We start from the raw sequence: 25,212 nt of genomic DNA, 5'->3' as shown, positions 1-25,212 counted from the left end.
CTCACATTTTCAAAATTATAAGTTCTGAAATTAGTTTTTAGGGTTGCTAGTCCAGTTACCTTCTGGCTGGTGAGCAAAGTAAGCTTTGCTCACCTTTCTGGATGTGTGGCTATGAATTTTAGCATATAGAAGCTGTGCTTTGGCTTTAGCATTCTTGCAGTGAGGTGCTGATAAGAGTTGTGAGCTTGGTTTTTCTTTGGCATGTGTGAGGCTCTTGGGTTGAAAACATCTTGGAATAAACAGCTGATCTACTGATTTTTTTTTTTTAATTTATTTTTGAAAGTGTAACTGCAAAATTGACTTTTATATTTTGAGCATGAAATGGAAAGGAAGGACCTAGGAGTTGTAAGAAGGAATACAATTCCTTATATCTTCTCTATTTTAACCAACCTAATGTTTGCAGAACCTGGTTAGGAACTCTTGATTACTATAATTACATACAATAACAAAACTGAAGTCCTTTGGAGAAACCCAAGGCAATTTCCAGTGGTGTTTGTGGATGGACTAATTATTTTAATACATTTGGAGTAATGCCTCTTCGCTTTCTTTTTTTTTTTTTTCCTTCAGCATCGCTGTAAACAAAAACTTTCCTTGCAAGAGACTTAATTGGATGTAATTTGTTGGATAGATAGAAGCCGTTGGGAAACGGACAACAGAGCTCTATTGGATACAGGTTCTGTCTGGTTTTGATTTACTTAGGCGTTTTGGGCTTTCTCCCAGGGCGTTGCTGAAGTTTTAACTTCTGAAAATTTGATCAAGGAAATAGTCCATCTTGTATCTGACTTTAAAATAATATTAGTAATAAAAAGGGCTGGAGCAAGACCACTGCTCCTAGGGGACTGAAAACAGTTTCAGAGGCGTGGATCCTTCAGAGAGATATCAATACTTACTCTCTGTTTGCGCAGCTAACGTTGCAAGGAGTAGAGGTAGCTTATGAGGCCTCAAGACTGATGGATTAATGGACAGCTGTTAGCATTTGGGATGCTGGGAGCTGACATAAAGGAAGAATGCTGTTGACTTTCTGTTACTAGGTTATTACCTCTAGTAATTTCTATTGCAAGTTCCCCTTTCTCTTGTTTCTGTGTACGTGAACAAAACTTAAATTGATGATAACTCCTCTACTCGATACAATGATTTTACAGACTGACATTGGTGGTGGTAGAATGAGTGAAAAGACTTATTTTAATTGCAACTGATGGAGCCAACCTACTGGGATGTGCATACACTCAGAATCACTGTATTGATAATGCAGTGACACCTGTTACATCGTATTAAATCAATACACTTCTGTGCTTTTCGTCACTGTTTGGGATCTTTGGCCTAGAGTCTTTGAACCTTGGATTTTGTGCTAGGGTTCCTTAAGAAATGGCCAAATACAAAGCTAAAGCACAAAAAACCAGCAGCAATCTGATAATATAAATCCACTGATGGTAATAGGAGTGAGGATGCCAGCTAGAAGTACTATGTCTTGTTAGCAATTTTAATACTCTTCTAAATAAGGTCATTTAAGGTAGAAGTAAAAATGTGCTGCTAGAAACTAGAGGCTGAGGACCTGTGGGAGATTTAAAAAAAGTCAAAGCTAGGTATCAGCAGAATTTGTCTTGGCTCTGTTAGTTCATGTAGAAACAATTTTTGATGTCTTCATTAACTGTAGAATTAGTACATCACTATATAGCAGATTGATAATGTCATGTCAATTTTTGGAAGAAAAAATAGTCTGAATTTAGTAGTCTACAGTTTAACTTCCTATTCCTTTTCGTTATCTGCAAGTGTACTTGTTTGAAGCCCCCAAGCAAAACTTTGCCCACCTTTGCCAAAGGGTTCTTGTACCATTCAGGCAAGTCCCTACAAGTGCTTTTTTGGCAGAGTTTCGGTTGAAGTTCAGGTATTTGCACAGTAAGCTCAAAAGGAAACATCAGTGTGTGAAACCATATATACATAAAAAAAAAAGAGGGGGGGGGGGGGGGAAGTTGTAAACCACGATTTGACACAGCTCCAGTCATTACCTACTGCTCATCAGCTCTAATCTGTGCGTAGCAGCTTGTTTCCTCTCTTCTCTTGAGGTTAAACTTGTATCAGTGGGGGAATGTGTTAACATTTGAGATCAGAAGGCTTCCAGAGACTGGCTCGGCAGAGCTGCTGGTGTGTAAAGGCTCGCAGTCTGGGTCTAGAGGGCACCCACTTTAAATGTGGGTACAGGGATTGAAACCGCTTTGTTTGCGTTCTTTTTCCATCTTTGCTGATCTAGAAATTATTTTATTTGGTGATTGGGAAGATAAAAGCTGATAGGAGAATGGGCTCTGTCAAATCGAGGCTTCTCCCTCCCTTGTCTTCACGGAGACCTGGGTCAGGAAAACGCTGAGGAAGCGTATGGATGGCTTTGGTGAAAGGTCCAACGTGCAGATAGGCTGCTGTTGTGAGACAGCAGCAGTTGCACATGTGGAAGCAAGCACAGCCTTCGCAGCACTCATGAGCGGTGAATGTAGCTAAAAAGCTGGAGTGGGTCTGCCTTCCGAGAAATGATTGGCAGGGCTGGAACATAACTCATTACAGAAGCAGCAGAAGATTGGGAAACGTTCGTTTATGCCAATTCAAATTGCTCTGGTCCCTAGAGACTTGGCAGTGTGATTCACCACTATGAAATATTCAGGTTTTAATCATCATTGCCTAGTGCAAAAACTGTAACTTGGTCGTTTCTAAAATGTTGAGCTTTTATTCTGCATAAACAAGCATGAATGTATATGGAAAGTGCATGTAAATAGGTACAAAGTATAGCTGTATATTAAACCTTTAAAAAAACATGGATCTCTCTAAAATGGATACACATTTATATTCACTTGTCTGCAGACTTAAAAGGGCTGTGGAAGAAATGACCTGTCTGCTGGGAATGATTTCTGTATGTTTTGGCGCATGAAGAGTAGGGCACAGAACTGAGCATCGAGTGTGCTAGCAGATTAGCAGTGGCTCAGTATAAAGGATTTAATGTCTGGTCATGTATTTTTCACACTAACTGAAATATATGTCTGAATTGTTCTTAAGCTTTATTTAAAATACAAAAATCCTGGTTTTGTCAGTGTGTCAAACTGCTGGGTCTGAAGGTGAGTTTCTGTGAAAGCTGATATTTTTGTTTCAGATTTGCCCAACTATTCCTCATTGCCAGACGTACTGCTGCAGAACAGTCCACAGCTACAGATCACCCTTTTCCTTCAGCTATTTTCTAGGAATCCCAAACCCTAGTACTCTTCCTTCTGAATCTGGCTACTCATACAGCCTGAAGTCATTATGCTTCCTGTTATCCAAATGAGCTGTCCCCTGATAAACACAGACAAGCCTTTCTGTTCTACCGGATCATTGCATCGTCCCATTTCTGCCCTATCATCAAAGTGTGTGGCAGTCCTGGAAACACTGTGTTCCCAGCTCTCCCTCTCCACCTAGTCAACATGGCTTGCCTGCCAATTTATTCTCTTTGAATGTGGGTTTGGTCATTCCTGTACAGCTATGCCAAGAATTACTTAGTAATTGCAACGGGATTTGGAATGACCCTATAACAGAGGGGAAAACAGATTTGTGTACTTTCTGCTTCTTAAAGACCAGACGAGTGGGGGCTCACAGGATTGTTAAAACACAACTCGAATGCTGGGTCTTAACAGATGCCAAAGGCCCTCTGGTCTGCTTGATGATCTGAAGATTTCTGTTTTAATATGATACCAAAGGAGATATAAGACATGGGCTTTAATTGAACAAAAGGGACATTTAAAAACCTAACCTAAATGTCTTTTGTGTGTTTTGTTGGTTTTTTTTTTTTTCCCTAAGCGCCCCAAAGGTGGTGTTTTTTTTCCTAAGTTCTTATTAAAGTTTTGACACTCTGCTTTCCCCATGTATACTGTCATAGCTATGTAATTCATACCTCTTAAGAATCCCTGAACTCACCCTGAAAGATAACAATAGTAGGAAAAAGTGAAATTCCTGATGTTATTAATGCAAAAGTTGTGTGTGTGAGGATGACCTGTGTTTTGCTCTAAAATACATTGCTTGTATTTTAATTCCTGTCCCCCGAGCTCGTGTTAAGGTCTTTTCTGCACAGCTGAAGTGTGAAGTAACATAGACATGATATTAGATCCAAGTTGTTTGTATGTATGTATTTTTCTTCTCAGAATTTCATTGAAAAGGTGAGCTTTGTGTTTTGGCATTTGGAAAGAAGCATAGGGTATATTTTAAATCCCAGGTAAAACTGATTTTCCAGAATTGCAGCGTCTGAGGTGTCTTTGTTGGACCATAAGGCCTCAGAGCCCTGCTTGTTGCAGCAGGAAGGATTCAAATGCTGTCTGATTTTTCTTACAAGGCTTTAGCTTGTTGATTAGTATTGATTGCTGAAGGAATTGGCCACTTGAGTAGATGCTGAATCAAATAATCCCCTCAGTTCTTGCTTTGCAAATCCATTGTCGTGGAACAAGCTGCTGAGAAGCTTTGCATACGTGCCACAGTGTGATGGGAAATTCTCTCACAGTCCGACTGGTAAAAATTGCACCTTTTTTCTTCTTCTTAAAGTACTATTGACAAGGGATATTTGTGCATAAATTTTAGGGTAATAGTTTGCAGTTACATCTAACAGAATAACAACAAAAGCCCAGGAGTAGCTTTTTGATATATCTAAATGATTTAGACACAGTGAGATTTAGCCTTCTAAATCACATAAGTAGTGTTGAAAAATTTTCCCGGATCTTTCTATCTAAAAGCTCTCTACCACTGATTCAGCTCCTGACACATAGGCAGCATAAATGGAGCACCTGTAGCTAATGCAGCTTTTAAATTTTGTATTCTAAACTGGTCTGAGATGTTGATGACAAAACCATCAACTGTCCCTGCCCCACTGACTCAAGACCTTTGCAGTAGTGTGGGGTGTGTGACAGGTATGTCAGGATGCTGTCTGGGGGAGCAGGGAGCAAGTGATACCGTAGAAAACAGCCAGGGATTTTGTATGCAAGTTTCAGAGAAATGCAATGGTTCTGGTCTGTGTTAATTGGAATTCTTAAGAGTATGAACTCCAGCTGATACTTGTAAGAGATTACTGCTGACATGTGAAAGTAAGGATGAACCAAATGGGAGATGCAGGATCATCCACGTAAGTCTTGTTTCTGCTAACTGACTTGTACAGAGCCCAGGGAAGTCAAGCGATTCCTACCATGGTGCTATTTACAGACTCAGAGCCTCGGTTGCTTGGTTGGTTACCTGTTACATGCTTTTGGGCCTGACTGCTCTGTTGGTTACCTGTTTCTGTCGTTGATCCTGAATTTCCTTTCTCAACTACTGCGTTTTTGGTTATTGTTCACAGAAAAAGCTCAGCTGAAGTCTTCTTACTGGAATCCTAGTTCTGTGTTTCACATTAGCTATAGCCATAATTATTGTGAAAATACTTGCTTTAGTTGATAACTTGGGCTAACCAGTTACTACATACTTCTCACTCAACTTATTCTTATTCTATTTTAAAGTATTTAAAATTCTTTGATTAGAGGAGGAAATAATTCACGTGGGAAATAGGAGCTGTGGTAAAGCCTCTGAACTTGGAGGGGGAGTATATACTGTAAGTCACGAATTGCATCATATTGTATCAGGCATCCACATAGTGCAGCTATACTTTTGTATTAGGAATAGCAGAATTGTCAGTAATAAGAGTTTCATTCAGGAGATGATCCTTGTAAAGTGTCCTTTGGAGACAGTCAGTTTGCCCTCTGCTTTGGTTTCTGATTAAATTCCTGAGGCTGAATTTCTTGTAACGAGAAATTAGCTCTTGGATGAATTTCCAGAAGAGTATTGATTAACAGCTATTTGTGACCATCTGAGCTTCAGGACAAGCAGATGTGCTACAGGTGGGAAATACAGCCAAATATATATACACACTCAGATTATTATTCACTGATTTTTCTTCCTCCTCTGGGAGACTAATATTCAGAGGGTCAACCATTGAGTACGAATAGCAGAAGCCTATCACAAAGGAAAGAAACATCAGAACTGCTGAACAGAACAAGAGAATTCATTTTTTTAAGATGCAAAGAAAATATAAGTAGTAGTTAAAATGTGGGTTATTATTAAAAAATAATATGAAGCATTAATATAATAAATACCTGAAAACACGTGTGTAATGTAGAAAATAATAATGATGTTCCTAGCACCGTCTTTGAACATGGCACATGAACAAGTTTCAACTAATAGATGAATATCTTCCATTTTTGAGGTCTCTGAATTTAGTAGACCCTTGGGATCATTAGCAAGTCTTCTGAAAAATGATTGAAATTACCTTCCTAGCAAAAGAAGCAAGTTAATACCCACCGCTAATGCTCTAGTCTCTTCCTCACACCCACCATGCACTGGTTTGGGGGAAGCGGATGACCGAGCACCTGAAGCAGAACTGGTTGTCTTTTGCTGATTTTGCAAACCTAGAGCTAATCCATTGGTTTTAAACAGCTCTTCTGTACTACATGTGCAATGCATTGAAATCATAATGCCACTGCACAAGTCTTTACTAGTAGTGATATTGTTGCCAAATGATCTCTGCATATTGATAATTAATTTTCTCTGTTATGCATGTAACTTTCCCTGGGGTGGTGCGAAACTATATCACCGACATGATTTATGAAATGGAAACCTGTTTGAAAGCTCGTATTAGTGGTGGTTTGACAGTTGTTTGGCTTTGTCATTTTAAGTGACTTTTATCATGGAATCAGTTTATAAAAATAAAGGGGTGCAGGTGGTGTGTATACCCAGATACTGCTGTGTAAGACCCAAACATCTAGTACAGAAAGGTCCTGTCTCTGAAACTAACAGAAGTCAAATAGTTAAGCCTCAAGTGTGGATCTGTGATAGTTCAGTTAAACATGCAATGCTATACTAGAAGATGCATCTCTCTTCTGTGGTAACATATCCCTTATGAACACTGACGAGAATTTGAAAGGCTTTAACTATTAGTTCAGAGTTGCTTTCCATTAGACTTAGCTGCGATTGTCATGAGACACATTTGGGGACCTGAGAAAGTTTGTTTTGCAGCCTTTGCTTATGTCTTCTTATACAAGCCTTGCTTTTGGTTAGGAAGGGGAAATGCTAGGGACTTGTACACTCCCACCACGTCTTTTGGCTAGAAATCCAGATTGTGGTGTCAAAATAAAAATTCCAGGTAATTTATTGGAAGGCTAATGTGCTTTACAGGCTAGGCAAAATTTAATAGCAATTGTAGCTTCTTGAAATGTGCATTCTTGGGTGGGGGGGGGTGGGGAAGAGATGTGAGCTTGATTGGTTTTAGAAAAAAAAAAGGATTAAGTACTTAAAAAGGTTTGGCAAGAAGGATGTATTAAAAGTAATTAATACTTTTGGACAAAAAAAAAAAATTTCCAACACATTCTACAGGGAGGTGCTTAAAACCAGTGTCAGAACTCCATGGACTTTCCATAAATGTATCTTGAGGAATGAAGAGCACAAACTAAAGCAGACCTCTTTCCTTGTCTCACCTCAGAGGCTGATGGTGGTGGGGAGGGGATGTCAGCCCTGGCGTAGTTGGCTCCTCAGCCTGTGCTTCATTCAGCTGCGGCAGCAGCTTCGTGCAGGCAGCCATGGACCTGGTCCAAGCACCTCACGTCAATGCTGTGATTTCCATTTCCCTTATCTTTGCAGTTAGTGCAGTGGTACACTGCTTACGGCCTGAAGGACAGGCAAGCATCTTCTCTCTGGGGTTGATGCTGGTTCCTGGACCAGTGTGAAAGCTGGTAGTGGTTGTGTGTTACATTAATAATATGGGCTGTTACTCTTATAGTTCTGTATATAGATAAGGATTAATATTACACTGAAATTGATTGTGAATTACTTTGTTGATATATCATGAAATCGATTCAGTGATGTAATAGCTTTTGTGTTATTACTTTAAATACTGTATTACCTTCCTTGGGACTCTGTATAATGAGACATAAGGATGTCTTAAATGATTTTTTTTTTTTTTTTTTACATTATATAGATTTGCAATAATGATGGTTGGAAAGAAATATCTTTGTATTTTATAATATAATTTTCTGTAAACAATCAGGCTAGAAAATGTTTTCCAGTGACAGCAGCTTTTCCTGGCTACTTTCATATCAACATTTGGCATTATCTAGTTGCTCAGTTCAGTGCATTCTTGAATCAGTTTCAGGAAAAAAAAAACTCCAGAGGACTTAGATTTTAGGAGCAGACAAAGATTCTTTCTGTACTTTGTTTCTAAATCTTTAACATTTGGGTTTTTTCTGCATGAACAGAAATGTTCTTTGAAGGAATTTATGCCATCATGGGGAGTGGAACACTTCGGTTATGAGGAGTTTTTCCTGCTAGTACTTTCTAAGCGGACTCTGGGTGTGGGCATGTGTCTTCCGAGCAGTTCTCAGCATTGTGTTTAGCTTGGGATGTGTCTGTACTGTGCTCCAGAGCTATTATTACAGCTCATTTAAACAGACACAAGGTAGTTTAAAACAAATTAATTTGGGTTCCAGTAGCAGGGCTGCTGCAGGGCTAAGGTTTCACTGGCTGAACATCTAGCCAGAGCTGGTGTTTCTGTCTGTTTAATGTTGATGTTTTTATGGCTATGTCTCACCTACAATAGCTGCTTTAGAGGTAGATCAGGTAGGTCCTTGCATGCTGCAATCACACCTACCTTGTTGCTGAAGATTGTATCCCCTCTTTGCTGCATTTTAAACTAATGAATTTCAATAAAATTGCAGGGAATGAAAGTTGAGAGAGCAGCTTTGTAAGACAGGTCTTCAGGCTGTGCATAAAATGGACAAAAAATGGGATTTTACTTCCCCTTACTGTAGCCGGCATATCACAGCCAGGCAAGGTGCCACCAATTGGCATCTATCTCCAGATTCCCCATATTGACATGAGTCATTCAGAGCTGATAAAAACATTAGGTCTAGTCATAACTTGCCCCAGTAAAGGTTCACAATAGCTTCAAGAGACTATCTCAGTCTCCGTCATTTTTCTGAGCTGAGGCTGTCAGTTTGACAGTTGGGGTTTTCTGCGCGTTATCTGTTTTACTGGCTCGCTAGCTGGTGAGCAGCTTGGGGTGAAATCTTTGTCTTGCTCAAGTTGCTGGATGCTTTACTAGTGACCTCAATGCTTCTTTCCCCCCCCTGCCCCCATATGCTGTTGAATTAACGTATATTTCAAATAGAGATCAAATTTGTAAACTCTGTCAGGGTGGCCATAACTGCTTTAGGCTGTCGGGTGTTGGAGATGATTGACAATGTTGTTACTGGCCCTTACAGGAGATGAGCAGAAGTGGATGGGCCTCGGTCCCTAAAATTGCCGCTCCCTCATATTGCTACCTGTTTACTGCAAAAGACAGAAGCCTCCTTTCAACCATTCTGCTTCATGTTTTAGCCTCTCTCCTGCTGCCAAGAATATTTTAACTCTGCGTCAAGAGAAAATGAATTCATGCCTTCAGGATTTGTACTCTTTGCTCTGTGCTATATGATAGCAACCCAGTGAGATGCGCAAGTGGAAACTGCATTAATGATTGATAAAAGCTGAGAGCTGTTTAAATTTTTTTCCTGTTTAATGACTATCAATAATTTAATGCATTTACTGTATGTTTTTAAGAAGTAACACCCATATTGCAGGCTTGGGTTTAATAGGCTAAATGATTCAAGCTTCAAAAAATACAGATTTCCGACATGAAGTGTATCCTCTTTTTAATTAAGAACAAGACAGAAAAATATGAAATCAGGCGTGTAAGATGGAGATAGTTCTTATGAAACAAATGTTTCTGCATGCCCCCTCTCCACTCCCCTTACCCTTTGGGCTGTTGTCACGTCAGCACATGGCCCACTGACGGTGGCAAGCAGGAGCCCATGCTACCACCCTAGCAGAGAGCCCTGGGAAGGTGCTGCTCTCCAGGATGTGGCCATGCACTTAACTTTCCTGTCCCTTATGTCCTAGGTCCCAAGTCCCACAGCAGCACTGTTATTTTAGCTGGTTTGTCAGCATCCCGTCATCTAAGTCACTTGGGGAAGGTTGAGGAGCATGGCTTTTAGAGAAGGAATTGCTTCCTTCAAGATCTAGCTTAAAAGGGAGAAATAAATGTTTTGAAAAATTATTCCCCCTCTGTTTCTTGGTAAGGGACCAAATTTTTAAAGTGATGAGCATCTTCCATTGTGCTTGGGTGCATTGGGTTTGGTCCTCAAGCCTTTGCATACAAAATATGGGATATAAAAATCTTACTTCTGGTAGGTATGCACCTTTTTTTGGTGGTTAAGAGAAAATTAAATATTTTTTTCTTTATTGGTGGTCGTTGCAGTTAGACTGGTAAGTAAATGTCATGCATAGGTTGGTTTATTTTAATAAGCATGTTATCTAAATGCATGCATATGAATAGTGCTTCTGTAACCTTAGGTTTTCACACAGACAAATGTCATTTTGGGAAGAGCTGTTTTCAGGATCCAAAGAAAGCAGATGGGGAAATACAGATAAGTGTAACATTTAAGTTGCAGAAAAGAATTGTGTAAACACCTCTCAATAAAGATACAGAAATATAATACACTTGGCATTTGAATTAAAGGTAGTTCAAATTAATAAAAATTATGCTTCTTGTTTAGGAGCTATATTTCATGTAAATAAAGCACAGAGTCTTATATTTAAACATCTATTGATGGGTAGATCCCATGAGTTCACTAAGACCTGGGCAAATCAAAGGAAAATTTATTTAGGAGATCTGTGTTTTGATTCACTCTTAAAATGTTTTCATCCTTTGTCTGCGCTTCTGCAACAATATTTTGATAACTTTTTCTTGGCTATTTGTAATAGATACTTGAGAAGAGCTTCCTGTCTTTGTGCAGATACAGTTCTGGGAAAATAGTATTTATGTTCGAAGAAGCTTGTTTCTTCACAAATACCTCCAGTACAGGTGTTTATGGTAGAAGTGCTTACCCTGTTCTGTGTGTACAGACACATACACATGCACACACACGTATATGCATGGATAATAGGCATATGCTTTTAATTCATATTAAATTAAATGAGAATTTACTAAATTCTAGCTTGTTCTGTTTATGTTGCTGTAGGAAAGCACTATGTTGTATGCAAGTTTCATTTCATACTGACTCTGTCCCAACTGTAGATATTAGAAAATAGATTGGAGAAGTAACCTCTGCTGCAGGGGGAGGTGAGGTTCCTGGCTTCAAAACACAGGGTTTAGGGTCCTGCCCTGAGAGTTAAGAGAGGGTGCCCAAAATACCTGGGAGGTGCCACTGTCATTAGGGGCAGAGACTACAGGCTAATATATTTTAGTAAGGTATGTGAGAGATACTTCTGGTGCTGTTCTAAGAAACATTTTAACTGCAGGTTGTACAAGAATATATATGGAAAAAGGTCTCTTTTTTTTATTTTTCCAGTTTCCTCATGATGGTTAAGAGTAGGTATTTTAATCTTTTTTTCTTAACTTGCTTGTTTGGTTTTTTACAATGCGAAATTGAGATTACTACTTCTCTCAATAGATACTAATGGAAAAGTTATTTTATTACCTCTCCTAGATCAAGAGGTTGAAAAATAAACAGAAAAAAGGGAAAATATTTTTTACTGTGATAGAAACTTGGCCTATTTTGATTAGTGCACACTGAGTGCGCATATAATTCACCTGAAGAAAAGTAGCCGTTTGTTAAACGTAGATTGAAGAACCTTGGGAACACTTTTTTTTTTTTTTTTTTGCCCCTGTAAACTGTGTGAGGTCATGATGATGTATTTCCTCCCCTTTTAAACCCTGCTTTGCCTTATGTTATGAACATGGTTTTAGGAGGGTGCTGTTACAGCAGCGCTCTGATCTAATTCCTTTCTCTAGTTCCTGGTGTAATGGAAGTAATAGACATTATAGATCTAGAAGAATCCAATAAACTAGAAAATTTTCCAGGTTGGTTGTGTATAATGGAGGCTCCCTTTAACAGAGGAGTTCCCCAAAGGGCTGATGGGAACTCCTGGTAGGGGTCAGACAGGATAAGGTGAGCAAGCTCTTTGCCAGTTTTGCGGTGCAGACTGGAAATGAGGGGAGTTACTTTCCCAAAACTCTTTATTTTCTGAATTTAAAAAGTCTCTGGGTCAATTAAATTAAGAACTAGATCCTGGCAAACATCATGCAGGATCTTTGTGTTTAACTGTGGGAAGTGGGTTAGGTTTGGGTAACACCTGGAAAAAACCCACTGTGTTTTCATTGTGCAGCAGGAGCAATAAATCTGGCACTGATCGTTCAGAAAGAAAGGTTAATTTTTAGTCAAGATCACATTTCAGAATCCCTGGTCCAGGTTACAATCTTCAGCTCAGGTACTGTCCAGAAACAGCATGCATAGTGTGAGATTTAATGAAACCCCAGCTCTAGCTGGTGGAATTGAGGATTATTTTTATTAAGCTTGATATAGGAAAGCAACTCGGCTAAATCCACTGCAGAAGTTGACTCACACACCATCTGAGGGTGTTTGTCTTAACATATGCCTCTTCATTTATCTAATGTTGATGTCAACGATTTGTTGGGTTTTGATACAGTGTTTCCCAGTTTTCTGTTTGTTTCCTTCCTGTAATGGCTGTATACCCAAAACATTTTGACATTTTTCTTATACAAATTATCTCTGGCCCTGCCAGATATTTAGTCAAGTCTTTTGGTATTGTAAGTCATTTCACTAGGTTTCTCTGCTTAGAGTTTGACTTTTGGGTAATGCATTATTTCACTTAATTTTTTTTTTTTTTTTTTTTTCCCCTTGCCTGAGGATTTGCAAACAGAGCAATCTCACCTTCTCTGAGGCAAGTAATGCTGAGTCAAAGCTACATCCCTAAGTGGCACTTAGGACAGATTTCTGTCCTGAGAATGTTGTTAAAAAACTTTCATTTTTTGCACTTTGCCAGCTCTTGATTTTATGTTTGATTAAAAATATGCTTCCTCCAAATCTTGTACATCTGCTTTAAATTATTTCTTCTACCAGTAAGAGGATGGAAGTGTAAAAATTTTGAGCACTTGAAATGTAACCAGTGTATCAATTCTTAGCAGACTTTACCTGGCATACGTGGGGGGGAGTTCTCTTAGCAGGGAGAAAAATGCTGTCTAAAGCATCCTTTTGATTTAATGAAAAATGAAAAAGAAAAGCAAATGATACCATTTGATTTAGGGATACAAAACCAGTGTGTGGTTGGGGGGCATACAATTTTTTTTTTTTTCCCCTTGTATTTTGCAACCTGGTCTGTGCTGGGATGCTCAGTAAGTATTGATTAGCACTTAGCCTCAGGATGTACACATGTCAGGAGTAATTCACTGAGGGTCATTTCTTTTCCTGACCCCACAATGAGGGCTGTAGCACTCTTTAAATTAAAAAGTATAACAATTTGAGTACTCCAGGTGTTGGCTTAAGTTGCTTGGCATCAATTAGTATAAGAGGGCTGAAATCTGACAGAAAGCAGAAATGTGACTGAGGGGTGTAAGATATTGAGGCAGTGGAATTAAACAGTGTGGGAAGGTTTGCCTTTAGGGAGGAGGTTGGGGAGGCAGCTTTTTGAGCGGGTATGGTTTTGTGTCAGGATCCATTCTTTCGCATTGTCAGGTGGTTACGTTCACCCATAAATAGGCCTAGCATAAGGCAGAAAAGGCTTTGAATGACTCGTTAGTGTACTCTCAGTGCACATTTTGTGTGTCATCTTCTGTGATCTTTATTTAGTTTTTCATTGTTTATTTACACTGCCACTGTTACTTCATGAATTCTTTAAATCATTGCCTATCTAGAGGGGAATCTGGACAGAATTTTTCTTGCAGCTTTAAGTCTTGCTGACAGGAAGAGAGGAGAAGAGAGCTTTTGTCCCCTAGAGAAATGCAGGAACTGTGGCCATTTAGAATTGGGCAGACATGGTCGGCTTTGAGGGAGGTGCTGTGATGGGAGTGCTGCCTTTTATTTTGTTTCCTATCTGTTGGGGCTCCTTGTATAAAATCTCTTTCAGGAGACTAGGATCCATATGTGGTTGCATGCTGTTAGCAGATGGGATAATTATCTTTTTGAGGGATGAAGGAGGTGTGTGGGGAAATGTAAGGTAGCATAGACCTTTTTCCTTATTTTAAGAACTTGCATTCAGATTTTCCATGGGACAAAAAAAGGGTAGAGTTTTCTGTATGTATATAAGCCAACAGAATGTGACAGAGAACAGACTGGACGTGTTTCCCTTTGCTCATTCCCCATGGAAAACCTTGATTGCCATTTCCTCAAATACGTTAATGTCTTGCATGCACCCTTTAAAATAATTTTCCACTTGATTTTCCTGCCTTTCATCAGAGGCAGGTACTGGAGGTAGGGAGGGGCCCATTAAATCTGGGTGTCTGTAAGCCTTTAAATTCACGTTAGGAGTAGGGCAGAGAGAGAGATGGTCTGAGGTGAGGGATTATGGTTTTATGGGAGTGAAGCTGGATTTCTAAGTGGTATCTTGTTATGGGTTTGTGTGGCGCGGTTTTTTTTTTTTTGTTACCGGCTGGGCTTAAACCACGATATACCTTTAGTCACAAAAAGGCTTTTTGGTTCCCTTTCCCTTCATTCTGATACTTAATATTTTTTCTCTTATTGTTACTGAAATGTTCAATATAGCTGGAATAGATCGTCTTAAGAAAATAGATTGTCTTAAGAAAAAGAGTAGTTGTCTTAGAAATAGAAGTTATGATTAGTTACATATACCTCATAATTCTAGGTATGATCCTTGCAGGGAAGAGTACATAAGCACTTAAATGTCAGTATATACCTGTATGTTCAGTATGCATGTTGGAATTTGCCTTATGCCAACTATTTTGATAGTAAATGTGGTTCATTTGAATTTTTACAGAAGTGGGTGTGAGCTTGGCTGAAGCATATTTACTTAATAGAATGAGTGCTCAAGAATATTTTTGAATGAGACTTTATCCCATTCTAGTATGAGACTTTATCCCGTTCTGACATGAATCCATCTTTGTTTTTCTTAGTAGTAGGTGACTTAACCTTCACATTCCATATTTTGATAAGGTGATGATAGAAGGAGAAAATACAGGATACCAAGTTGGTATTTTGGAACTGGAGGAGAGGCACAGTAGCCCTTCCAAGGGGTTGTTGTTATCTGTAGCCTCTTCAAAAAGCATGAAAGCTAATACTTGTTTCTTTTTTTCTTCTTTTTTTCCACTCCATAGGAAATACCGTTGCGCTGAGGAAGGAAACGGCTCCCTGCTCTTTTTTTTTTTTTTTTCTTTCCCTCTCCTTTCTTCTTGCCTGAATTAGAAGCTCCAGGAATGTGCTAATTGGCAGCGGCCTCTTCAGAAAGGTAAGTGGTAATTGTTATCTGCTTTTTGAGGTGTCTTGCCTGCTCAGCTCCTTCTGCAAAGGATGGTGATGTTAGAAGAAGCTTGTCTACATAGAGTTTAGACAAGCCTTCTGGTTAATGTGGATTGCCCTTCTAACAGTGTGATGCAAACAGAAGCTTTGTGTACTTCTCCCTTTACTTCTATGTGCAGGATACAGTCCCTTGGGAAAAACTAGAAGATGAGATACATTTTAAATGCTTGCAGAGAAAAAAATTATGTAACTGTTGTATTGCAGACTAATTAACTAAATCTTTGTCTGAGTATCAGTTTAGATGAAAAGACAATAGTTAGGTTTGGAGAAGCCAAATTGAAGAATCATGTCTCAAAAAGTGCTGCTTTTATTATTGTCATACATGTACATCTAATCAGATAAATATAGAATTTTGGTTGTTTTGTTGCTGGTTTTTGTTTGGTTCTTTTTTTAAACATGATTGTCTTCTCTGGGGTTCTTCATGGTTTCATGGCTGCTTGTACCACTGACAGATAAGACAGGAATCAGCTGGAACCCCAGCTGTAGCTCTGAGTAGTGTGTTTTGTGAAGAGTTGGTAACAGGTGGCAATTCTTCACCTCCAGACTTCTTTTAGTTTTGGGCAGAAGTGCAAAAGATGGTAGGTGAGAGTTCAAATGCAGCAGTGCCTTTTTTGTAATACTTCTAAGCAATTAAATTTTGTAGTTATCTGGTGATGTGATCCACATGTAATCCGTGTCCGTCTTTCCACTTCAAGACATTCAATTTATGTGTCAGAATGTATAAAGTACAAAAAATTAGCGCTGTGATTCATAGAGCATCCTGAGCTGCATGAGTAGACTCAAGTCAGTTGCTAGACAAATTGCATATATATTTTAGTACCAAAACTGAATGTTTAGATTTGTATTTGCTTAGGAACTGGCTGCAGTGCTTTGAGATGTCATTTCCCATTCCATCTTTGTGATAGATGTTAATGCTCCTTGTAGTGGAGGCAATATCTTCTGTCTAGACCTCAGCCATTCCAGTTCACAGTTGATGTCTTAACTTAAACCAGCTCTGAGAAGGGGTTTATGCTGACTTGCTAGGCTCTGAATTGGGGAGGCCAATGTGTGATATAAATTTTTTCTGCCAGATTTGCTCTGTGGTGCTAACCTTTGTGAAGGGTTTGGGAAGACAGTGCGATGCAATAATGTCTTAAATTGCCCCAGTGAGATTTGTCAGAGTTCATTTGTCAGACCCCTCAGACTGACTAAGTACACTAACTTATCAAGGATAAGCTGCAGACAGGTAATGTGCCTTGGGATGTTCTCTTTCTCATTCTCTATCTCATTCTTGGCAGTGCAGAGGCAAGCTAGGTCTTTATTGAACGGCTGCTACTAGCTGCCTGGCTACCTTCTGCAATAAAGCTAATGACCTAATGGGCAAATGTTTCTTGGAAATCTTCAGCTGAGGCAGGGACAGGGAGAAACATACAGACCAGCTAAAGGGTTCTCGAGGAGTTTGCAGTTTCCCCGGGGCTCCTTGTATGTAATTACCTGTCTATCTCTTTGTCTCCTATCTTTTAATGCAGGAGGAGTGTCAGACTCCAGGCCGCTAATCTTTGTTACTATGGAAAGGCTGGTTACACTCCTCTTCTTGCACTTCAAAAATGGCAATCGCTGGTCCCCAGCTGGTTCCCTGAATCTAACTTAAAAATGGATGATAGCTTTTCTCCTTGGTGCCAGACTAAATAATGCAGCTGCCTGCGCTGTTGCAGGCAGGCATTGCCTCTGCCACTGACACTCCAGCGTGCTGAGAGGAGCCTGCAGAAGCTGCCTTGTGGCATCTGAACCTGTTTTCTCCCAGACAAGTGAAGGCTCTGTAGAATTCCTTTGAAACGCAGAATTTTGGGGCACACTGAGACGTGGGAGGCTTGGCTGAGCTGCAGGTGTGGAGGAAAGCTGCTATTAAGATTCGTACCTCCAGCCGAGTTTTTGTACAGTTTCTGAATGCCTTCAGTCTCCCTGGGTTGGGGGCTGAGGGAAGCACAAGCTTTGCAAGCTGTTTTGCAGGATCGTGGGCATCAGTTGTTATTGTCTCCCTCCCAGCACGCATCTTACACAGTGATGTGCAGTGGAGCCCAGGGCCTCTGCTCGATTCATAGGGTCAACCGAGAGGCGGTGCCCAGCCCACTGCTATTTCCCTCTGGCTGGATGCATCCATTTGTCCCTCTCACAGAGCACTGGAAATTTGGAGGGGACTCCTTCCTTGCCTGCTGCTCCCCTCCTCCTTCCCCTGCATGTGCTTCCTGGGTTGCAACACGTGAGATGGATCGTCCCTCCAAAGCCGTGGTTTGGGAATGGCTCCAGCACAAACACCTTGTCTCTGTGCACTCCTTTCTGTCCTCATGAGGAGAGGGAAACTGTCCCCGTGTTGGACAGGGTCACTTTCCAGCTGCTGCAGCAACTTGCGTGCCCAGGAAATGTATGTTGCTAAACTTCTTTATGGTACCTTTGTAAAACATGCTTTAACTGTCTGCAAATGTATGGTATTTAAGCGGCAGAGTCTGTATTGTCAAATGCAACCATGCAGACTGTATTCCTTGGGGTGAAAGGCTTCAGAGGTGAGGCTGGATGTGATAGTGAAATTTGAGAACCAACGAACAGGGAAGTTCTTGCCCATGTGTTGGACTAGGGCAGGTTCAGGAAAGGTGGAGGATGGGGAAGCATATACCCCTTCCCACATTGGAAATGTTGAAGGGGGACAGAGGGGAGAGGCAGGGCAGGGACAAGGCCCACATTTTGCTGGGTTTTGTTTGCTGCCTTTAATGCTGTGCTTTCCTCCCCCATTTCCTCTAACTAAATTTGGGCAAAGATAATTTTCTATTTTTTTTTGCTTCTTGAAAAAGCAACCATACCTCTGTTCAGATTGTTTCAGAAGTTGTATTTCTTATCAGTGCATCTAGAATGATGGTTTTGCACTGATTTTTTTGAAAGCACTTTTATTTCCCTCATTATTTCCCCCTGTTTTCTCCCCTCTCTTATTTGTATCAACCTGAACCATCTCCAAAGGAAAGGTGATACTGCTGCTAGCTAACATTTCAGGTGGGTGACACTGTATATGTTAAGCAGCATGTCTGTAATAACTTGCCTGTCAGTGGGAAGCTTACCCTGTTTGTATTTCTCTTTTCATGTATAAATGAAGTCCACAGCTCTTGAGCATTTGTAGAGCATTTCAACAAGGTGTTTGTTTCAAGTCTTGGATTTTTTTTCCCCTCAAGTCCTTTGAGATAAAGTTTGGGGTTAGTATTTCTCATTCAGTGACTGTATTCAGTAAAATGAAGTGTCTGTCAAAGCTATATTGCACCGTATGAGAGGATGACAGGTTCTTCCAGAGTCTTCAGTTTGCAAAGCCTCAACAGTCTCCCAGTTTAAATCAGGACTTTACCACTGCTTAAGGCCTTTAAGTACTTAATTAACTTTATAATGAGCCTGTGCTTTCTTGTTTTTTAATGAAACCTTTGATATTTTTCTGATTTTCATTTCATGAATGTTACAGGTTTTAGTTTTTTATTCTGATATGGACAAGATTTAAATCTCAAAAACTATTGGAGAAAAAAAACAATTTCCATTCCAGCAGTGCATTTTTCAGGTCATTTGTATATTTAGAATCTGTTTACTATGTAACGTGTTTAAAAAAATAAATAAATCAGAAAGCTGGATGCTTATATTGTACCTCCAAAAAGATGGTCTTAAACACCTTTGACAGTTTTAAATGCACAGAAAGTGGAGAGTTCAGAGCTGAAATTAACTTGGTCTTAAATCACTTCTTAATATTTCTTAGACCTTGTATATGAAAGAAGCAGAGTAAAAATCTGGCATGTCTAGGCACAAGGAAAGGTAGTAAGAGCCGTGATTTAGAATGTACTACTTATCCTTTCAGTCGTCTGGGTCAGCCCTTTTCTGAGGGCAGACCCACAGGCCCCACGAAGTGAGTAAGCAAAGAGGGTTGCAGGGGAGAGGTGGTGAAAAGGCTGCAAGGGCTTGCCTCAAGGCATCTGCATCTGTGTGGAGGGTGAGAAGGTACTGTCTTCCCCCTCCCCTCTGCAGTGTAGTGTAGCTATGGCAATGACCATTTGTTGTCGCTGGTTAAAACCCTTCAGTTCTTTAGTGTTAGCAGAGCTAGCTCTGGGTCACTTGGCTTTCCTCCAGTTTCAGCAGTTATGATCTGCCTGCCTCAGTTGTCCTTAATGCAGTGGAGTCTTTGGTACTCCTCACGGTCATCGTGTTTGAGGTAGGTATGCAGACCTACCTCTGAATATAAAACTGAGTTTACTTATTTAGAAGTAAGTGCTACATGGAGTGGTGGGTTCCCTTGTGCTGGGGCCTCCTTTCCTTCCCTGCTCTGCCACCCACTGACGAACTGCAGTTGGGTCACTGGTCGACTGCTCTTTGCATCCACTCCCAGGGGTTGAAGGGATGCTTCTGGAGGCCAGATGTCTGCCCACCATCACCCCTGGTGTGTAAGTAATTGCCCTGAGCATGGAGGTGGCTTCTTATGCGCTCTGGAGCTTTGCAGGCCTGCTAGAAGGAGCTCTGGCTTGAGTGACTTTCAGTGGCTGCTGCAGAGCACTGGGAGTACAAACGGACAGTCTGCAGGGAAGAGTTTTTGGAAAGAGCCTGTGGTGCTAATCCATGATTAGTGGCTGAGAGGATCAAAGTGTAACACATGGGTGTTAGTGTAGGTGGCAGGTTTTGGTATTTTGCTTTTGCTTATATTACCTGTTAGTCCCTCAAAAAGAAAGCTGGAAGGCCCAAATAAGATTTGAATGCTGTTGTTGAAGTTAGCAATGGAAAAAGACGTGGTTTGTTGCCTGATTTCCTTACAAGCAATGACTGTCCTCTTCTGGTAGGGAGCAACCCATCTGGGTGCATACTGCTCCATCCTTCAGCTATGCAAAGATGCCTGTGAATTCCTTTTATGTTTCAACAATTTGCCCATTCAAAAATAATTAATAACAAAAACCAAACCAGCAGAATTTTTCTTCCCTAAAACAAGTACTTTGAAGTATGAACCCAAAATCATGAGTTCATGTTTCAAAACCACATTTCCCAGTTTTGTTTGTCTCTTTTCTACTGTGCCTGGTGTACGCACGGTTTAAGGTCTAGAAAATGTGGTACTGCCTGGGGCTTTGGGAGGACTGGGTGCTACTTGCTTACAGCTCAGGTAGTGGTGGTGGGGATTGTTCATGGTGTCTCATCCCTTTTGGGCTTACCCCATGGGAAGACTCCTGTTCACTTAGCCCAGGCATTATGGTAGAGAGCTGCACTAATGTCTCGTTAGCTGCAGGACAGAAGATATTTGATCCTGCAGGAAGCCTTGTGTTAGGAACAAATTTTGTCTAGAAAATTCTGTGCCGATTTGAACTGGCTAGGTCAATTTATACTGGGAAGTGCTTTGTAACGTGTAGTCTGAAACATTTTTGGTCTGGTGCTGATGGTCTTAAAACCCAGATGAAGTGCATCGGTGACTCATGGTCACTTACTGCCCTGCTGTGTGATGTAAACCAGATCTTCCTTTGGTGCCTTCCCACATACAGCCTTGTCTGGCTGGACCTTGAATTTCAGGCTTGTTCTTACAGTCTAGGGTTCATAACCTAAACACACTCTTCTCTTGAAAGAGACCTCTTAAATTGCTTGTAATATAAATACAAAGTTTCGAGTCACTTTGGTAATATTCTACCTATGGCTGACCTTGATTGGACAGAAATTTAGACCTAAATGTTAGGGTGACCCAAGAACTTTTATTTCCCCTTCCTGTCACCGTCTTCTCCTCCACTCCTCCCTCAGACTATGAATTTGTTACAGTTTTAGGCCTAATGATCTTTCTGTCCTCTCTCTGGGTATTGTTGCAAAAGAATGGATGCTTAACTTTTCAAGGAGGATAAAGGAAGAAAAAGGGAAGGTGGGTGGGTTGGTGGTTTGGGTTTTTTTTTTTTAACTTCCCAAACACCTTTGGGTATTTGTGACATTCAAAAAATCAATTGAATAGAGGTGAAAATTGGGTATGTGAAGCAAAGCACTGTTTGCCAGCAAAATGAGCAGCTATGATATATTTCAGTCTTTGGATGCTTGGCTAAAGAATGGTAACATACGTTTTTTGCTGTTAGAAATTGAGATTTTGGCGGTAATATCCAACTGTGAAATCTGTAGGCATATACTGTAGCAGAGGCTGTCTTTATTCATATACAGCACATGGTATTTGGCTTGGAAGAAAGTTCTTCGCTCTCTGAGAAAGTCAGGTTTTTAGATGGAACTGACTGCTGTTTGTGCTTCATATTTAAAATTATTTTATTGTGGAAAGACAAATGAGTTTTATGTATTAATGGTACTGTTGTTTTCCCCCTGTTCCCTGCAACGCAGTGTATTTCCCTGGCTCGCTCTTCTTTCCATGCTGTTTCTTTCCAAGCTTGTGATCATAATTACAGTGAGAAGTAGATGATACCCATCTGTATATTCCAGCAGGGAAATTGAGCCTTGGATGAGTTTTGGACTGTGGGACCTTTCCTTCCTCACCTCTCTCTATAAAAGCGTTTGTGGTATGCTCAAAAGGTACTGGGGGTGTCAATCCGAATGGCCTAATTAGACACTGTTGGTACAGGGAGAATGGAGAATAAAAGGGAAAGGATGGAAGTATGCAAGTGGTAGTTCACCGGTGTCACATTAATAGAATCCTCAAATCAAGTGCTCATTCATTTTAACCAGAGGTTAATTAATCAGAGTGAGTAGATAAAATGATAAGCTCCTTTTAATGAAGTGAAGCAGCTTTATTAGCAGTAAGCAAAATGCAAAATATTTGGTCTCTGGCACATGTGGTTTTCATGGGGACTGTGGTTTGCCACCAGCTTTGGAGCGCACTAGCCTTTTTCTTGCTACATTCTGCAGCCAGTGCGCGCTCTGTGTTTCAGCGTGTGGCCAATTCAGAATGCAGGAGACGGAATCAAATCGGAACCAGGTGTAACATTTTAAACAGAAGAAACGTTCCTTACAGATCTTTCTCTACACCAGAGACTAGCATTTGCCAACTTTCATACTTGGGATGCTAGTATTTTCCTTTGGAGATAGCAGGCTTTATGCTTACACAGCAAGCAAGCAAACAAAAACCCTGTGTGGATTTACAGGAGAGTGAAGCTGTTTGAAAGGCAGCGATACAATACTGCCTGGTAACTTGTAACATAGCCTGAAAACAATGAGTAGTTGTCTACCAATTTGCAACTTAGGAACAGAAATGCACCAGGGAGGTGCTGCTCGTGTATATGTTTAGGTGGAAGGCCAAAGCCAGCACGTCACTGGCCATTAAACTGGAGCAGACTTGCTTACTCTTGTTCAAATGATCTTCTGCCCTCAGCAGTGCATCTATGCCGTTGCGGTGTTCCCCAGTGCCTCTTTTGAAAAGCTGTAGAAGCCATCAGATGTGCACGGCAATGCAGGGCTATAATAGGAAATAACTAAAAAGTCATAGGCGACGTGAATGACAAAAAGAACACACGTGTATGAAGAGGGAAGCTTTGTGGAATGATGAAATCACTTACTCTGGGCTACATTAAATTTATGTAAACGTCTACATTTTGGCTTGAAATTAACTTCACTTATGACTATGTATAAAGATCCTTTCTGAAGTAAACTCAAATTAGCAATTTGTTCATAAAAGTCACCTCACAGCAGACTCCTTACAAACTAGTGATGTGAGAAGGTTACTGTAGTTCTGTGAACTGGAGAAGCTGAGCTGATAGATGAACGTGATTTGAGGATAGGATGCTGGCAAGTAAATTGTCTTCCCCCCACCAGCCTTTCCTTAAAAGACTGTGCTTCCCGCGGCCATTCAAGTGTAAATCCCTTTGCAACAAAGGGGAGGCTGGCAGCTCCACCGGTTCAAGAGTATAAGTGATCTCGCTTGCTTCAGTTGAAAGGTTGAATCCCTGAAATGGAGAACGCTGCTATAGAGGGAAACTCTCAAAAGGCTGGTGAGAATGGCGGGGAGGGGGGAAGGCTGTTGAGATCCTTGGAAGCACACGGGCAATTTTTGTCTTTACCATAAAATGCCCTAGAGACGAGCTTGCAAAGGGAAAGCTGCTGTTCAGGTGAGGTTGCAATCACCAGCTCTAGGAGCTGAATTTTACTCGCTGATCCCCTTTAGGAGCACAGCATGCTGCTCTACTTGCCAGCACTGTATGTGGTGCCAATATTTTGTCTACAGTATGCATTGAGTCCCTCTTAGTTTTCCTGTTTGGTTTTTTCTTTCTAACAACTTTGTGTTGCGAGTCTCAAAGCTTCAGAATTGTAACTTCTGGGTATGAAAAACTGAGTACGAAATCTTGGACCTTGTCTTGATACTGAAAGGATGAGGTTAATCTAGCACCTTCTAAAAACCTTGTGACTGTTCGACTGGCTACTCCGCAACACAGCTGAACTGGTTGAGTTAATGCTTAATGTGAGAGCGGTCCTGAAGTGCATGGCTTAGGGATGGGCTGGGGGTCACGGGGTGAGCAGTAGTTCCCCGTGAAGGCACCTGTGCTCCCTGCTCCCCCCGTCCTCCAGGGCAGCCACCCCCCCAGGTCTGCAGGCAGGAGGAGGTGTGAGATAGCTGTGTCCACTGCAGGCAGAGTCAGCGGGGGTGTTCAGGTGGCAGTGAAATTGGTTTGGGCTGTCCCGCCTGACTTTCTCTGCCCTGATGCTTTTGCTGGTCTAGCAACAGTACGGTAATCTCTGATTTTCAAGTGAGGGTGAGCATCGAAGGCTCTAATCTGAGGCTCTCTACAACTACATCTGGATTTGGAAGAAGGCTTTTATGCATATATCAGAATGGCACCACTAGGTGGTTGTTAGTAACTGGTCCCTGGGGAGGAGCAGCCTAGAGATCAGCGACAAATCTGGACCTAAGCATCTCAGAAGTGTAAGAAATTGTAGGTTCTGATACCTGTCATACCTTGATGATTTAAAAATACCCCCTTCTTCTATCGCTGCAGTGTTCTGAATGAAATGCTTTCTAGTGTTGGAAAGTTAGCACAAAGATTACATGGGAAAATGTTTGCAGCTTTATGAGAAAGTTGAATTAAAATCTCCTTGTTTAATGTGAACTAATCATGCAAGACAGCTTTTGCTTTTCTGATGTAAAGAGTGCTCATTTATAACATTGTACCACCTCAGTCTTTCTAAGTGGCAAGAGCCTTAAATGTCAGTGCAAATGGGAGAAGATCCTTTCAGAGAAACTCAGTATCATAATAGAGCTGAAGCATCACTTAAAAATAAGTACTTTTTTTTTTTTTAACTAGCTACTGATTGTTTAGGTGTAATGACTGTACCATATAGTACTTGAGCCTAATGCTGCGGTTGGTTGAGGATCCTAGCAATCTACTAGTCTGACTTAGAGACAAGCATAGCGTAATCCAGTAATTGCATAAAGAAGTAGCACTGCCGTACCTACTGCTCCAATAGATGGAAATGAGCAAAACTTTGATTATTGAAAAAATAACTTGTTACATGGCATTATAATACTGTAGCCCTTTCTATAGCTATGGGGTTTTTTAATTATTACTTAAAAAAAAAAATCCATTTGTTAATTTCTGGCAATAGTTTAGTAAGGACTATACTTAGAGTATTTACTCAATCTAGACAGCTACGGAGGCTTTAAAAATACCGACAGCCGTTTTCCAGAGGAACTGCTTGCCAGTATTGGCATTGGTAAATTCAGAAAGGAAGAAAAAAACCTTTTAGATGAAAGAACAAAGCGCATGTAGCTGTCTCCCGAGCAAATACAATGGATGATGAATGTATCTGAATGGTGTAATTGAGAGTGATGGTATCTCGTCATGTGACATTGTGCTGTTTTCTGGTGACTGCTTGAATTTTT

At 40.6% G+C, this 25,212-nt stretch overlaps 1 protein-coding gene across 10 annotated transcripts in view; it reads left to right on the top strand.

Moving 5' to 3' along the window:
* Positions 1-25,212, top strand: part of ZMIZ1 (zinc finger MIZ-type containing 1) — a 364,045-nt gene that overhangs the window by 35,907 nt on the left and 302,926 nt on the right. For 9 of the 10 annotated variants that reach the window (XR_008236824.1, XM_052798271.1, XM_052798268.1 and 6 more), the window contains exon 2: positions 15,185-15,315. The exons of the other annotated variant lie outside the window; for it this stretch is intronic. The gene's annotated coding sequence lies outside the window, so the exon portion shown is untranslated. The remainder of the gene's footprint in view (positions 1-15,184; positions 15,316-25,212) is intronic. 10 annotated transcript variants of the gene reach the window in all.

This window comes from Harpia harpyja, chromosome 10 (genome assembly GCF_026419915.1).
Source record: "Harpia harpyja isolate bHarHar1 chromosome 10, bHarHar1 primary haplotype, whole genome shotgun sequence".
In the NCBI taxonomy this organism is placed as follows: Eukaryota; Metazoa; Chordata; class Aves; order Accipitriformes; family Accipitridae; genus Harpia; species Harpia harpyja.
This window is presented reverse-complemented; position numbering and strand designations above follow the sequence as displayed.